Below are 16,618 nucleotides of genomic sequence, written 5' to 3' on the forward strand. Positions count from 1 at the left end.
TTATTACGCAAAGATTTCTTTGAAAGTCACATCCAGTGCCATTAGTATTATAGAGAGAACCTTTACAAAGCTGTTTATCTGTGCAGGTATTTCTGTGGCTGTATATTGCTCTGCGTACCAGGTGGCATTTAGCTACAAAAGCAGCGTGCATCTTTCTGCCCTCTGGGTCCATATACATGAGATGAATTTCCTGTATGTTAAAATATAAAAATATCAGAAGGACGTAGTCATTTTCACCAGTCTTAGCTTGCAAATCTATGAATAAGGCCAATTAGGTCTGGGTGGAGAAGGAGCTCAAAAAGAGAAGGATATTTGAAGGAAATACCCCTTTGATAAGTTCAGTAGAAAGACCATCTGCTGAGCTTGTGTGTCTTTCATTCTGCAGATCCAGTTAGAAATTCAAGGGCATGTTTCTGTATTTACTGTACCAGATGCATTTTTCTTGTGGACACAGACCCATAAGGTGACAAATCTGTCTGATGATGGGGAAAGCCAGTTTGCATCATCAATAGTTGAAACAAAGTAAAAAGCAAAACAAACAGCAGGTACAAAAAGAGTGAAAATCAGACATCTGAAAGGCTTTTTTCAGGATAACAGCTTTTGTCTCAGGATTCCTGTAGACCTCTTTGGTACTATGGAACTTCCCTTCCATGGCCACGGGTCCAAGGAATTGCAGAGAGGAACAAAGCAAGGATCTGTTTTGCTTTGAGGGAGAGCACTGGGGTCAGTTCAGTCCCTGTGAGTTGGGCTATCATCAGCGATATGGTTAAACCAGAAAATTCCCCGATCGCCTCTGAGATTGTGGTGTAGACAACAGAAGGTGCCAAATACTTCCTAGCACTCTTGAAAGGAAGTGTTTAAAAAAAAAAAAAAAAAAAAAAAAGGCTACCACTGTGAATCTGGAATCACATTTGTGAACTGTTTAAGAAAGAAAGTGTGATACGAGATCATCTCGTTCCTTTTTTAAAGTCTGTCCTGACTTCATTTCATGTCGAGTGCACGTTTTCTCCTAGCATAAGGCAAATGCCATGTTACGTGTGCTTCGTGCTGACGTATACCAGCTCTGCCATATGTTTCATGGGAAGCAGCACATTGAGTTACTCCTCCTTGTAACTTGCTTTAAAATCAAGTACAAACTGTGTATCAGTCACCATAAATAAACAGAGAAACCTCTGAGATTGGAACCATCTGTGAATGTAAGGGTGAAAAAAATCCCAATGAATCCTGCATCTGCCTGTGCCCCTTTGCTTTCACATGTTTTTATTTAGGGTTATGGCTGCCCAGAAATGTAGCCTGGTGCCACACTGGGTATCAACTTACTCAGCCTGTTGGCTGTAAGATTTGAGTTTCAAGCATCCTTGCAGTGCTTTGCTGATTCCCTCCATGTTAATCTGTGATTACACTGGATGGTCAAAGACTCAGTGTTCCCAGTGTGAGGATGAGGAAAGTAATAGGGGCGATGGCTGCTATGCACCTCAGTATACAGATCACTGCTGTAAAATGCTAATATACTTATTGGTAAGGCTGATGCACCAATCTGAAGTATGGCAATTTGATATGTACGTGCTCTATGCCTGGAACTTCTTTTAGATCTCACTGTTAGGATTTCAGAGCTGTTTGTTTTATGAGTAAGCACTCAGCTGGTCTCGTTGTACCTGCTAACTGCTCGTGCCTGCTTGAGGGTCTCAGGCAGTGGCTTGCTCAGATCTGGAGCTGCCATCCAGTCTGTGTCTATCTTCACCTGCCCCCACCCTTATATGTGCAGCTGCAGTGTGATAAGTGCCTGCCCTGACTAAAATCACAGATAGAGAGACGTGGAATGATAGAAGTAGATATGGAAATTACCCCATAACAGTAGGGATGTGCTGTTGCGGTATCTTGCATTGCTGTTTTCTAGTCTGTCAAGCTTGTGTAAGGAAGCAGAAGGCTTGTCATTGTGAGGGGCTGATGACTTGGTATGCTTCACCTAGTTCCATAAAATATGAAATGTTGCAAATGCTCTGTCTGCAGAAGTCACAAAGTAGCTGATCGGCAAGGCTCTTCTGAAGGCGTAGGATGGAGCCAAGGTAAAGGTGGTCTGAGATCTTCATTGTAGGCCTTTTGATTGATGTTGACAATGTGTAGTGGAGATAGGATTGAGAGGAATGCCATAACTTTCTTTAGACAGTGCTATTCAGCTATTGGCATTGAGTTGGTGTGGTTGAGACTTAGTCTTCCTGCATCAGCTGTGCTGCTTGTAGCTTAGCTGAAGGAGAAATGCAAGGAGAGCCTTTGACATTATTCTGTTACGAAGAATGCACTCAAAATGATATCAAGTGTTGATTCTTTCTGTGTTCGACATCAAAATGACACAAGGTAAAAACATGACTCTGATTATGTGTTCTGTTGATGATAGAAGTAGAACTGTACCTCTGCTTTGGGTTTGTTTGGATGTGGAACCAAATGTGAAGTTGTCTGAGTGGCTTTTGTTTTAGTTCACTTAATATCGTGGAAAATAGTGAGAAAGAGCAGTAGTAAAATCTCTACAAGACAGTTTCCTGTTACAGAATCAAGAAGGAAAACTCAAAAAGTCTTAGTAGTGGTGGATGCTTGGGCAGTACCTAGAAAATAAGTCGTTAGAGCATCTTACCCTTGTTAACTTCTGCCTCAAAAATGTCTGCGTTCTTGACTGCTTCCCCTCCTGTTAAAAGAAGTGATGTGGACGTATGATTTGAGCCCTGGGACTTAAAGAATGTAAGCATGTACATGAAATTAGATGTGTTTATGTTTTGCTGAGTAAGGGTGTCCTAGTCAGGTATTTAAATTTTAAATGCTTTGAGACCTTCACTCATAAAGTAAACAAATTTCAACCTAGACAGCAGTGGAAGATATAAATATTAAGCTCAAAACAATCTGTTACCAGAGTTACTCTTCGCACCACGTTGATGGGCAGAGCATCTTTGAAACCCTTTTGCAGTAGCTAAGAGCTCATACATTAGCTTTCATGAGAGACATTACAGACGTCTGTGAATATTATATAAGCACAAGCCTGTTTGAAACAGTTTATAAACCTAAATATTTTATAAGAAAATACTGAACACTTAACTGGCCTTGTATTTTTTATGCAGCAATAAAAACACCATTTCTATCAAAAGATGCTGGAAAACCTGACTAATAATGAGATGCTTTGTTATAAGCTGGGAGAAAAGTTCACTGGTGTAGAATTAATAAGAAGTGTAATCTGCACAGTAATTTCTACACTACACGTGGAAACAGCTAACTTTGGCTGTATTTGCTTTTGCATAAAGATGCATGTAATTTGTGAGGCCCTTCTCTGATGTATCTTTGTGTCTGCGGCCAAAGAGATTAGCAACACTTGAGACTGTTACACTGCTTGCAGTGGTGTCCAAATGAAAGTCTCAAGGAAAATGAAAGCACCATGTGTGCGCACAGTTTGATAGATACATAGCATTTCCTTGCCTTTGCCAGATGGCTTAACTGCAAGGAAGCAGCGCGTTTTATACCTATTACCTATTTCTCCCAGAATGTCTGCAGCAATTTCAAGGAGACCCATTGTGTGCTTTGAGAAAGCTAAGACGAGTTGCTTTAATCCAAAAGTCCCAGGTGGACTCTAGGAGGAGTATCTCCTCCAAAGACTGAAGTACAAAAGGCCTTTGGCTGTATTCCCAAAGGCACTTCATTCTGATTTTCACACGATATGGACACTTAGAGGTAGCACATCAAAGGACGTGCAGGCTGTAATGTAGCAAACCTCAAAGGCTCATCTCCATACTGGGGTTAACTGAGAAATCACCCATCCTGAGCGCTTGGGTTTGGGTAATGCTGGGCAGGGAGCAGAGACAGCTCCAGGAAGGGGACATTTTTTTGCCTTCTACCAGGAGGGCTCTCAGCATAAGATATTTAAGGGCCTTCTGTGTTCTGCACACTCACTGAATACTCTGTAGTGGGGCTTTGCATGAGAAAGAGTTGGTGCCTCTGAAAGGGAGCTGCACTCCTGCAACACAAGGAGAGATTCCTTAATCTGTAAATGGGAGATGTTTAGGATGTAGCCCTTGTTCTACAGGTTTGTCTTAGCATCTCTACTGAGAATGCAACAGCTCTGTCACCTCCAAGCAGAGATATCAGGCACTGATGGAGCAGTAGGCTTTTAAGTGTGGGTGTACTAAGTGGCTGTGTTTTTCAGAGGCATCAGGCTTAGATAGCAGAGAAATTGAAAGCTTTGAAAAATTACAGCTTGAAGGGCTGATTAGGAGGAGGAAGAGTTTCAACTAAGCCTTCTTAAAGTCGTACAGTATTGTAGGGCATAGCTCAAGTTTTTTATGTCTCTGGTGCTGAATATTTCCCTTGTTCTACTGATCAGACTGATTGTTTTCATTATTTTTACTGCTTTTATTGCCAAAATATATTTATGAAGCTTGACCTTTAATGCTAGCAGTCAGTTGGCTTTCAGTGGAAATTCAACTTCTAGTTATGCAGCCATTTAAAAAGTTGCTTCCTTTTTATACTAGAAGAGTTGTCCATGAGTGCTGTTCCATTAAAGGTAGTAGTGCCCCAAGAAAAATCCTTCAGCAGCAAGTGCTATGAACCAAATTAGAACACAGTGGTAGAAATGTTTGGCCCTCTTTAATTGCAGTTCTCCATGACTGATAAACCTGAAAGGACTGTGTAGGTAAGATTTCACTCTTATCCTTTTTTTTTTTTTCTTTTCTTCCCTCCATAACAGCAATCCATCAGTAGTGCAATTCTGTTTGTAAGCTGTCTGCATACTTTTTCACCCCAAAATCTGCATAGCACTTGGTCACCAGGAACAGAGGAGTGAACACCATCTGAGATTTCCAGTTTGAATAACTCAGGACTCCACTTTCATTCACTGGTCATCCCTAAATGACCAGCCTGCACGAGGTGTGAAAGAATTCTCTTGTGTCCTGACTGGAGATCACAACATTAACTGCAAAGATCCAGAGTTACCGGAAATCTGTACCTCTTAATTCTTCCAGGAATCGTGGAACTGGCTCTGTTTAATGGAAGATCATGTGTGTGGAAGGGGAAATTCCTTTCAGATCTGCACAGACATCAGGTCAAAAGTTTATACTGGCCAAAAATGTTAGTGTAGTTGACTAGATGAGGCTGAAAAATGGTGGCCAAGAAAATGCATATGCTGGAATAAACAATAAGGTTGTTGTGGCCACATTTCATACAAGTATATGCCAGGACTGATTCCTCGGTGGCCTACAGTTATTACCGCTTTACGCTTGTATAAACAACGTAGAAAAGAAGTTTAGCATTTGTGCCATCTTCAGAGCAAAAACTCCAGTGCCAGCCTGAACCACTTTTTTCAGGTCTGTTCTCTTTCTCATACCTTGATCTGGAGTGTGGCTACCTTAAAGCACAGCACTGTCAGAAAATCTATCAACAGGCTCGTCCCTGTAGCCTTAAGTGTTTTGCAAGCAGTTCATTTCTATAATTGTATTTCTTTGTTCCTATTTTGAATAATTCGGAAGGCTATCCATTCTCCTTGCTCAGTGTATCAGGCCACTTGCAAGTCATGAGGCTGCAAAAAGGTGAGCGAGAGTTCTTTTTTTGAGCTCTACCCTCCCCACAATTTTTTTTATTTTTATTTTTAACAAGGCTTATTATTTGATGAGTTGGAAGCTGAGACACCAAAACAGTAAAGGACTTGGCCAAGGTCAGGCAGGAAATCTGGGATGGAGAAGCAAACATATTATTGCTTCTGATTTCCGAGCCAGCACTCAAACCACTGGACATCCTTCTTAATTTCCAGTCTCTTCTGGCATTGCTACCAATGTTCTGGGCCAATTCCTCAACCGCATTGTACCTCTTTTTCCCTGCTTTTATAAAGCCAACCTTGCAAGGTAACACACCAAAGCAATCTATAAGAACATAGTAATTTCCTCAGTCAGTTTTACATCTCTTTCAGTTCACAACTTGTCCACCAACAAATTTATTCCTTGCTTGAAGCATTGTACTGAATCATTCCTATTCAAAACTATCTGTTAGCACTATGCAGAGCCTGAGATTGAACGTCTTTGATCCACCCATTTCAAGATTAGATGGATGACAGAATCTTAACTCTAGATCCAAAAACGTCCATGTTTTGGAAGTATATTCAATGCCTGTGCCTGGATTTGGCTCTAAACATGGTTACTTTGATCTGGCTGGGTATCTGAATCTTGTGTCCTGTCCCATCTCTTTTTTTGGCACCAAATCTTGTATTCCTATCTCTGTGAGACCTCTTAGCCTTGGTTAGTACCTTGGTGTGCGTGTTGTGGGAAAGGATACCCACTGATCTCCTCAGACTTCATGGAGATTTCTTTAATGACTGCCTGTTTGTTACACACCTGACGGCCTACAGGATTTAGCATTTTGACAGAAGTTTGTAAGAAATACAAGCTTTGTGTGTTCTCATGCTGTGCTCTCTCTGTTGCCAGTGTTCCATGCAAGATGTACAACTGCATCCCACTTCCTCGAAATCAAATCATCACTGCTCCTCCCCATTTCTTCCCCATCCCCACACGATGAGAACATTGCATGGTTTTCCCCTTTGGATGGGAAAGCCAGGGCAAACGTGGTCCTGTGGTCTTTTGCACTAACAGCACTTCAGCGGCAATTCACTCTTTCCAGGGAATTATTCTAGATTTATTCACCACAAAGCATCCAACCATAACAACTCAGTAATTTTAAGGCCTAAGGGAAAAAATGTAACAAGATGTTCAAAATTTTTGGTTTGGGATAATTGGGAGTTGTTTATATCCTTGTGCTGCTGATTTTGTTGTCCTATACCACCATTGCTAGCGTCCTCGGGAATAGGATTATCTTTGCTTGGAAACAAAGCCACTGCTTTAACCACTTAAATGCTGGCTAATGTGGATGATAAATGGGAGGAAAAAAATTGCTGTTACTGAATGTAAAGGCTGCACATAAAACGTGGTACCAGGGATGGAATATACAGCTGTACAGACAAATAAATAAAATGTATACTCATATAGGTTTTAGGAGAAAGATGTCGGGACATGGCTATTTTCATTTAGATCTTATAGGGCAGAGGGTCCCCCCAGCACAGCAGAATACAGCTCTTGCTCTCTCTGGGTTTGAAAACAACTTTCAGTGTATTCAGATTGTACCAGCCCATTGAAGTTATTTCTTGCTTGGGTTTTATACCCTCCTATTGCTTCTGTGTGAATATGGAATTTGCATAGCTGGCTTTTCCCTTTTATGGCGAAGAACAGCCAGGGCTACCCATGAAGTCCTTTGGATGCTTACTTGGATGGAAGTGCATCATGTAAGGTACAGGGCTTGACGGTACTGATCCTTTGCAGGATCCATGTTAGCAGCTGGGAAGGGCATCTCCTGCTGCTCCACTGGAAAGGGTTGTACCAAACAGGCTGAGCTGAATGCTCTTTCCACTACTTTGATGATTCAGAAGAATGTGAAACCAGTAGAAATTGCACTAGCGCTCATAAAACCCTTTTGGTATACGAAAGGTATCTTTTGTTTAAAAAAAAAATCTACTAAAAAAGGCATGTCAGTGATATGAACAGTATGTTTTAATGTCTTGTACCAACATCCAACACCTCTGAGGTTTTTAACAGCGATTTTCCTCTGATTTCATGGCAGCTGGGATGTGGAAGGCAGCACGCTAGATGCACTTTGTCAAGAGAAACATTGTCTGCATCCACAATTTTCATAACATCTAATTTAAAGTGCATCTTGAATTTTTTGGAAGAAAATTTCTCAGCAACTGTAGAGAAGAAAATGAGCTATTTCTTTAGTTTGAACCTGTGTGAATTAGTGGTGAAGTGTTGATGTCTAAGCATGCAGTTTCTGAACCATAAAAGTTGTTTATTTTGCCCTATAAAAGAACATTTGAACTTATATGGCTATTCAAGTTTAAAAGCTATCATAGAAATGGGTGGGGAGAAAAGAAGAGGTTTAAATCGGTAATCCAAGCTTGTAATACAATCTTCATTTGGTGCATAGCTTGCATAGAAATCTCCTTCAATGTGGGTTTTCTCTGCTTGTAGCAGTCCCAACATACAGGAAACATACAGTATGTATTTCCAACATTTTCCATAATTGTAGTAAAGCTTATAAAGCAACCCATTCCTTGTGCACTCCTGGTGATCTGCTATACTCTTAAGTATGCATTTAAAGAAGGAAAAAAATAATAATCCAACAAGGGCTGGCAGAAGTAAGCATCTCCCCTCAAAGTTGGGGGGAGGATTTTATTAACATCCTCTGACTGCAGGAATAGCAACAGCTTTGAAACCTGGATGGCAAACTTACTGCTTATGTGGTTTTTGTTGTTTGTTTTTAAATATTGGAATTTGACATGGTTTTGTTTGTTACTTTTCCCCTACAGATTAAAAGCACTGGGAGTGAAGTCAAGTTGAGGAAGAACCTCCTTGGGTGGGCAGAACAAAGTCGCAGTGCCCGTGGGAAGGCAGTGCCGAGTGATGAGGAGCTGTGCCAGGGCTGGAGAAAGCTTGAGTCCTGCTGCATCCCGAACGAAGCAGAGATGATGGGCTTGTGTGGCTTCAAGCATAAGGTCAGTGCTTGTCCTTCATCCTTGGATGGAGCGCAGGGAAGGAAGGCTTCTTGCACACGTGCTGTTTCCCCTGCCTGTACACATAGTTGGCCATATGCGGGCAGCAGCCTTGCTACAGCAGTCACCTTCAGTGAAAGGCAAGAGAGGTTTTGATTCCCTTTCTGCAAAATTGATAGAAATTTGTCAGTGTTTTGAGAGGCTGTGCTTCACTTGAGCCCTCACTATCCCTGAACTCACAGTACCTTGCTAAAAATAGTTCAAAGCACAACCATGAGTTCCCTGAACTGTGATCCTACCAGTTCTGCATTATTCGACTCACCATTCCTTTGAAAGTATTCATCCTTTCCCTCGTAAAACTTAAATCAGCTTGTTCCCTGGTCCAAGAGTTGACATCATAATGATGTTACATCCTATGTAATGGTGTGAGACCTGGAAAAGCGTTCACAGCAAAACCACTTGGTGAATTGAATTTACAGTGCCTCAGCCCTTGCTTGGAGCCTAACCTCCATCCCAGGCCAGGTTCACTTGTGCATCTAGAGCCCAGGCAGTCCCTCGGAAATAGCCCTTGTAATATGGCAGTGTGCTGCTGAGGAGCCATCAGAGCTCTTCTTAACATCCCCGTTTTTCTTTCTGTGACCTAATTTCTTTTAAAACGTTTGTGAGAACAAAAGTAACTGGTTTACCAAATTAAGTCAGTTTTCTTGCCAGGAACAGTGGCTAGGATCTTGTTGACAGATTTGGAAAAGATTATTCTTTCAATATATTTTGAATGAATTTTTAAGGATGTCTGCCATATACTGTTTCCAAGCTCAGTCTGCATTTAACTGTTCAGTATTACACAGTGACAGGGACAGATTAGCACCTTTCATTTGCCTATGAAAATTAACACATCCTAAGACAGCATTTCCTGAGCTACAGATCTCCTATTTAGAAACAAATGTAGCTATGTTGAATTAAAAATCTTGGCCTGAATAAGGTTGATGAGGTTTTTTTTATTGATTCCAGAGGCCTTCAAATTTTACCCTTTTTCCTTATGTGTGTTTAGAGTTACCTTTTTTCTCGTTTGTCTTTTATATGATGATTTTTCGTTTCTGATGGAATGGTCTCCTCACAGCCTGCTCTGAACCCCACGTCTCATTTCTTTGCTCCAGGGCTTCCTCAGGGCCATGAAAGGTGTTTTTTTTTCTCCTCCTTTCATGCATAACGTGGCCTCTGGGTTTGTTTGTTCTTCTGTCTTCCTCTGAAGCATCAGGAATTGGCCTCAGCTGGAAATGGGCTGTTGGATGGGTACACAGATGCTTTTGGTGGTAGTGAGAAACTTCTCGGGCTCCTGGCTGGTGTGTATTGCCCCTGGTCACATAGGCAGGGATCACTGCAATTTGCTTTTTGTTGTGCTTCTGTCTAGTGAAGGAGAGAGCTCCGGTGTGGTATTCATGGCTTTTGGTCTTCTGTGCTAAAAGTCTGAAGCTTGCGGAAGGGCAGTGGAAGTTCCTGGATGACTCGTGGTGAGGTGGGTGCTGGAGTTGAACTTCTGACTTTAGCTCTGTGATTGCTGCGATGGCACAGGCACTGTGCTCCAGCTGGTCACTCCAACTATGTGTGTTGTGGTACTGTTAGCTGTGGTGCTGTACAGGGCTGGTATAGCTGAGATGTGAAATGAGTCTTTTGACTGTGCTCATTGAAGCTGCTGTGCAGCAGACGAGCATGAGGAGCAGTGTTCTCTCTCCCAGTTTTAGTTGATGCACATACATCAGGTTAGCAGAAGGGAGCATAAGAATCCAAGTCAGTGTGTCTCTGTGTTGCAGTTTTCTGTCTGAGAGTATTAAGGTCAGGTTCTCATTTATGCTAAGCCCACTTGCAATGTTCTGGCAACATAAAGATGCCTTAACAAGAATGTAAATTAAAGCCTCCTTATACTTTTAATAGTGTTTGTAGTTTCACTTGGCTGCAGTACAGGAATGACACATGTCTACACAAACTACATTTGCCATCCATTCAAGATGGTTGCTGATATTCTTCATGCCCCCTAACTAGTTCAACCACCAGTCTGCTGTAGTCCCAGCTTCCAACCTCCTTAACATAAGCCCTTTACTTAGGATAAAAGTAATTTTTTCACCCTTTTTTTCCACCGTATATGACCTTATATTTGCCCACGTAAACATATACTGAGTGCCCAGTTCCAAAATGCCCAGCCAGAATCCACTTACCATATATGTTGCTTGAACAGGAGAGGAAGGTCTTCCGTCTCAGTATGGCTTGTACAGTGCAGGGCACCCTTTTATTTTTCTAATAAGAAAATCTCTTGGGAGAAAGCCTATGTTCTGAGCTCCAGGAGCAAGATTTTATATTAAACCATCCCAGTTTTTACACTTCAAGGTCCATTTTCATTTCTGGCTATTAAAGTAACGTGTACCAATGGGAAGTATTATGCTGGCTAACCTTACAGGGGTGCAGTGGGAATGAAGAACATTGAAAATCCCAGCAATGAGGGACTTGATAGAGAAGCCGCATGTGAACTACTTCTGAAAAATGTCAATATCAGCATGCACTTAATATATTTCAGAGAAAATGCTGCTTTTGTACTGTCTAAAAGCATTTATAAACATTTTATTAGTTTCATGGTTGTATTCTGACTGTAAGTTACCACATGTCTAACAGTGCAGGGCTCAGAAGGGCTATAAAAAAAGCCTCCAGAAGAGTCCAAAAATGGGTTTTTGTTGTTCAGACTTTTTTGTTTTTAAGATAAATGTATAGTGAGTGATGACTTCAAAGTGCACAGCCTTGAGATTGCCATAGAAAATATGTAATGCTGTTATCCCCTGCAGAAATCTAAAGCTCTCCAGGGTTTAGACTTCCCATTCCTTCCTTTTCAAGGTCATGAGAACTTAGTTTAAAACCTGTTTGTGGTCTAGGACTGACTATTAGCTTGTCAGAGTCTCCATCCTTATCAATTTTAGAGAGAGAAAATTAAACATGGAGAGAATAGAAATGGCAGCGTTTGGAACTGCTAGGGAGACTGGGAACTTAAAATAACTTATGTAGGGGAAAAAGCTTACAGATCACAGTGCAGGTGAAATGGCCTTATGAAATGAAGATATTTAAGATATTTTGTTATTTTCTAAGAGGACTCTCAGAAACTAGCTGAATAGCATCTCCACATATAATAATGTTGCGGCAAACCTTCAGAGAGCAGAATATGTGGTGCAACAGAATTTCTGCAGAAATACGTAGAGGAAATATGCTCAGGATATCTCCTCTGTGTTGTGAAGTGTCTGCTTCTTCCCATAGGTGGTGCACATCTTCACTGCCGTGCTCCCTATCCAGATCAGTTTTTCTCTGCAATTCTGCCTCCCAATCTCATCTGAAAGTCCATATTTCTGCACTTCCTGATTAATTATTCATCCTGTGTTGGTAGGTGACTCTGGAGGAATCTTCTGAGTGACCGATAAGATAAAGTTATGCTTTTTGGGCACCGCATGCATGAAGCACACTGCGGGGCTGTTAGAATCGAATCTGTCCAGTTCTGCCACCGAAGCTCAGCTGCCACAGGCAGTTTACTTATCACACTGCATCGCTATTTGCTGAAGGATAAAATATTCCCAAACCAAACAAACTCGTAACTCAAGAAGAAAGAAGGCCTCCGCAAAGAGTCCCTGGCCCTCTGTGTGCTGGAGGGCAGGGAGCTCCGCAGAGGCCTCGGTCCTCTCAGATTGAGGCCTTTCCCGTTAGTCCATTGCTTATTGTGGTCTGGCAGTGCCCGGCCGCTGAGCGCGAAGCTGATGACAGGGGAGATGATAGAGTGTCTGCTGAAGCTGTACGTGGCTGCGGGTCACTGCCTCAAAATGTGAAAACAAAATGGGGCCGAGTGTTAATGACTTTCAGGTGTGCGCGCCAGGGCCTGTCAGGGCAGTCAAGGAATTAGTGCTTGGCACAAGGAGCAGACCTCTTGGCTGCCAAGTTAAACATAAGTGGGGCCTCATGTAAATAAACAAGGGCAAAGTGAGCTTTAACTTGCGATGGATTGTATATCAATCTCGTGCACACGCATGGAACCCATTGCATGCATGCACATGCGTCCCCTTTCCTAGGGCAGTGAGGAAGGACTGAGTTTGGCCGGGAGGCAGGGTGAGGTGGGTGCCCCAGCACCGTTGGTCATTTCCACGCAAGGGGACAAGGCCCTGCCTTCCTGGAGGCTGCTAAACCTGCTCTTTCCTTTGTTTCCTCCCATGCAGATGGCCAAGTGCCTACTGGCTGGGGATCACCTTGGTTTGTACCTTGAAAATATCCTCTGTGGTCTCTCGGGGATTCCCTTCTCAGCCCGCCACCTCTCCCTTTACATTAGCAGCCCTCTCAGGTGCACACAGAGATTAAATGTCTGCTTTGGCCTGGATTATGTTTTCCAGGCCGATATATTATGCCACCTCCACACTCCCCTCCCTGCCCCATCTGGCTTCCATCCTGCCCCCATAAAGATTATTAATATAGCCTGTTTGCAAGCGATTTATTAGCAGGGGCCAAAGTGGTGCCATTTCCCATTTCAGCAGAGCACCGAAAATAATCCTGAGGAGTGTGCCCAGCTATAAAATTGTACTTATGCTGTCATATTTGCAGTTTCAAACATACACCACTTGATAGTCTCAAAAGTGCTGTTTAATTGGCTTTTATGGATTCTAATTAATTATGCCATGTAAAAAAAAAAATTGCTTGTCCCAATACAGCTCTCTGTGGTTTTACTCTCAAGAGCAATGTAATTTAGAGATGAATTGTCCTTCTGTATCCCCCTGACCCCCTTTTCCCAGCAAGTTTTGGGAAGTTTTAATTCTCTTTAAACACAAGATAGAGAAACAGAGAAAGCTATGTTTCATTCAGGGGATGCAACTTTTTTCCCAGTAACTATAAGCAGCTTGAAATGTGACTTGAAATGCTTCCATGTTCCTTCTGCTGAGTCAGGCTGGTGAAATTATGAATAATCTCACAGCTTTCCAAAGCTCAGAGCTGTGGTGGCTATGATTTTGCAAAGACTTGCACGTTTGCAGCATAGTGTGCTGCAGACAATTTCCCCCAGTTACACTGAAGTGACAGTAAATGAAGCTGAGCATGTGTACATCTTTTTCACTGGATGGAAATCTAGTTTGAGGCTTGAAGAGAAACCATTTGAGCTACCTCTCCCTTCACAATACTGTGTGAAAACAGTGTGTTAAACCATCAGAGGCCTTGATGGCATTTGGATGGGACTAAAAGCCCAGGAAAGCTCTCAAGTTGACTTTCTATCCTATCTTGCAGAATCACAATGTCTGGATTATTCAAACAAATTCTGGAGCAGTCTTCTGACTTTTAAATGCTTCCTGGAATGACTTTGTGAAAAATGAGCAGCCAAGCAGGTATACTCATGGTTGTTTAAAATATACTCTTATGATTCATCCATCACTGTAATAAATTGGGTCTCAAAGCATGAAATATAGTAGAGCTGAAGTAGAAAAACATTCTATCTTATGGTCTGTGACTGTATCTGGAAATCAAGGAGTCAGAATATTAATTAATGGGAAAAGACAAAGGAAAGAAGTCTCTTTAATCTGCCTTCCATAGACAAAATGTACTTATTTCAGAAATGTTACATTGCACTTCAAATAATGTAAAGCTTTTCATGTGATGGATATCTCCAAAACAACACTACCTGGCATTAGGAGGGAAACTTGGTGAAACATCCCAGGTCACTGGTATTACTCCTAGCCCCAGAAGGATACGATTCTGAATGAGACTGCATAGATGAGTGATCCCTGGATCAAAAAGTTCATTAGTCATGCTTCACTGATTTGCTTATTTTATAAAATAAATAACCAGCATGTCAGTTGCTGGAAACTTGGACCATCCTGGGTGTGCAGATGAGTCTGCTTCATGCTCTGGAGCAAGAGCAATAAGAGCTGCCAGAAAATAAAAGCTACCACAGTCACACACATTATTCATCAATCTTAAAAGTACCAAGATTAATGCTAAGGACTGTGTTTTTATAAAATAATCCTCCACTGCAGTAAAAATTAATTAAAAAAGAAATTATGGTGTGTAGCTAGCTAGTTAGGTTAATGATTGCTAAAATCTGCAAAGTTTTTGTGGGATAGGTTAGCAAAACAGCATCCAAACCCAAGTAAATCTGAGTATTTCCATGCAGCATTTGGATAAGCCCGAACACACCTGAATATGTTGGTGTTTGTCTGGTGTTTATGTTTGCTTTTCCATTGCTTTTACTGCCTTAGAAAGCCATTTGTGGAGAGGAAGCAATGTGAAATCTGCTATTCTCATGCGATTTTCATCTTCCAGAGATTTAAATAAGTGGGATCTGCTCTTTTCATGCTATTCTGTCCCCATAAATTACTCCTGGAGGCATTAAAAGGGCCTGTGAAAAACAAAGCAATAAATATCCAGAGCTCAAAATACGAATGTTGCAAACTGCTCACACTGCTGTGGCAGCAGCTCTGTTATTAATTTGAGTACAGCTGATGAGAGCCCTCGATGCCGGTTTTAGCACTGCTGCACGCGGAGCCTCACTTTGCACTGCTGAAACTGATGCTGACAGCCCCACGGGAAGCTTTGGGGCCACCTGGGAGCTGACAGTTACTCTGGTTATTCAGTAGAGGCAGGGGCATGAGTGAAAGAGAGATTAAGGATTGTTATCTGTCTGCACAGGGATGGATGGTGGAGCTGGTGCCACCTGCATGCTGTCACTCCGGGCAGTGAGTGAGGGCTTGAGCAACAGGGCTGCTCTGCCAGTGCCTTTCCCTTGACACATCCCAGACCACAAACATGGCCTCTACATCTGAGGGAGAGAAGCAGCAGGGGCAGGCGTGAGTCATGGGCCTCATGACAGGGGAATTCCTCTCTGGTTGCTGGCAGCAACGTTGGGACTGAGCGGTTTTTGCTGCCCGACTGTTATGGAAAGAGCTGCCCTCAGCTGAATGCTTAATTCTAGTTTCTCATCTCCCTTCAAAATAGAAGATCCCGATGTATGGATTTTTGACCATATGGTTCTCTTCCCATTCCCTCAGTAAACGAGGAGAGTCCCAGTTCACAGCAAGCCCCACAGTGAGCTTTCAAGTCACCTGCATGAAGTTGGTGCTGTGCTCTGCACGTCCCCTTGATAAGGAAACACAAAAGCACAAACTATCAACCAGCAAAACGGCTCAACTTCCCATCTTTTGGTCACAGGTAACGCCTGGTGAGTCCAAACCCTGGCATCACCTCCTGAAAGCACACTGGGTCTGCCCACAAGTGCAGTTCCCTGTACTCTGAGCACAGCTCAGTGTGCAGCACAGCTCTGCACACTGCAGTCACTGCATGCAGGTGCTTCCTGTGGTTGCAGCTTCATCTTGGCTCCTTGAAAAAGAAGGGGTTTGGGGCCTTTTTCACAAGTGTATGAAAGTGCAGGAGAACAGGGCTCCCCTCGTTGCTCTGCTGTGCCTGAGTGGAAGGCAGTAAAAGTGTCTGGGAAAAAATGGATAGTTCTACTGAAGGCTGTTTTGGTGTCGCTGCATTGAAAATAACCCACAGCACAAGTTTAACTCAGTTTGTTATTATGTGTTTTATATTCGAGTACAGTGGTATTTTAGAAATGGCCACAGAAGTAGCTGTACCTATGACTAAGGTTGCTTGAAACTTTCCAGGCTTCTTTACTTCCTTGTAACTGTCAAACTGTAAAGACACACTGAAATTTCTCATGTTGGTATCAGCTCTGGTTAATTTATGTACAATAACTTAAATCCAACATCAGTAACATTTCAAGGGAAATTTGAAAGTTGGAGGCATGGAAGGAATAGGTGTTCTCTCAGTTCAGAACAGAATAAAGTTATGAAATAAATGAATTTCCTGCACACTGGAAATTCGGAGTGTTGCCTCTATGTATTGCTTCAGCACAGAAATTTGCAGAATTACTGCGGGCCTGAGCTAAGCACTTCTATCCCTGAGAAGGAAAAGACACGGGCAAAATGCTGAACTGGAACCTGTAGGCAGGTTGCGACTCTCATTTCAGCTTGAAAACTTTAATACTTTGGATTTAGTATT

General features: G+C 42.3%; 1 long non-coding RNA gene across 1 annotated transcript in view; it reads left to right on the forward strand.

Annotated features, from left to right (window-relative positions):
- Positions 1-13,944, forward strand: part of LOC128081095 (uncharacterized) — a 59,371-nt gene extending 45,427 nt beyond the window's left edge. Inside the window, exons 3-4 of the long non-coding RNA XR_008206977.1 lie at positions 8,381-8,566; positions 13,850-13,944. This is a non-coding gene — a long non-coding RNA (uncharacterized LOC128081095). The remainder of the gene's footprint in view (positions 1-8,380; positions 8,567-13,849) is intronic.
- Positions 13,945-16,618: the final 2,674 nt, after the last annotated feature.

Source organism: Tympanuchus pallidicinctus, unplaced genomic scaffold, assembly GCF_026119805.1.
Source record: "Tympanuchus pallidicinctus isolate F22 unplaced genomic scaffold, pur_lepc_1.0 scaffold20, whole genome shotgun sequence".
NCBI classification, from domain to species: Eukaryota; Metazoa; Chordata; class Aves; order Galliformes; family Phasianidae; genus Tympanuchus; species Tympanuchus pallidicinctus.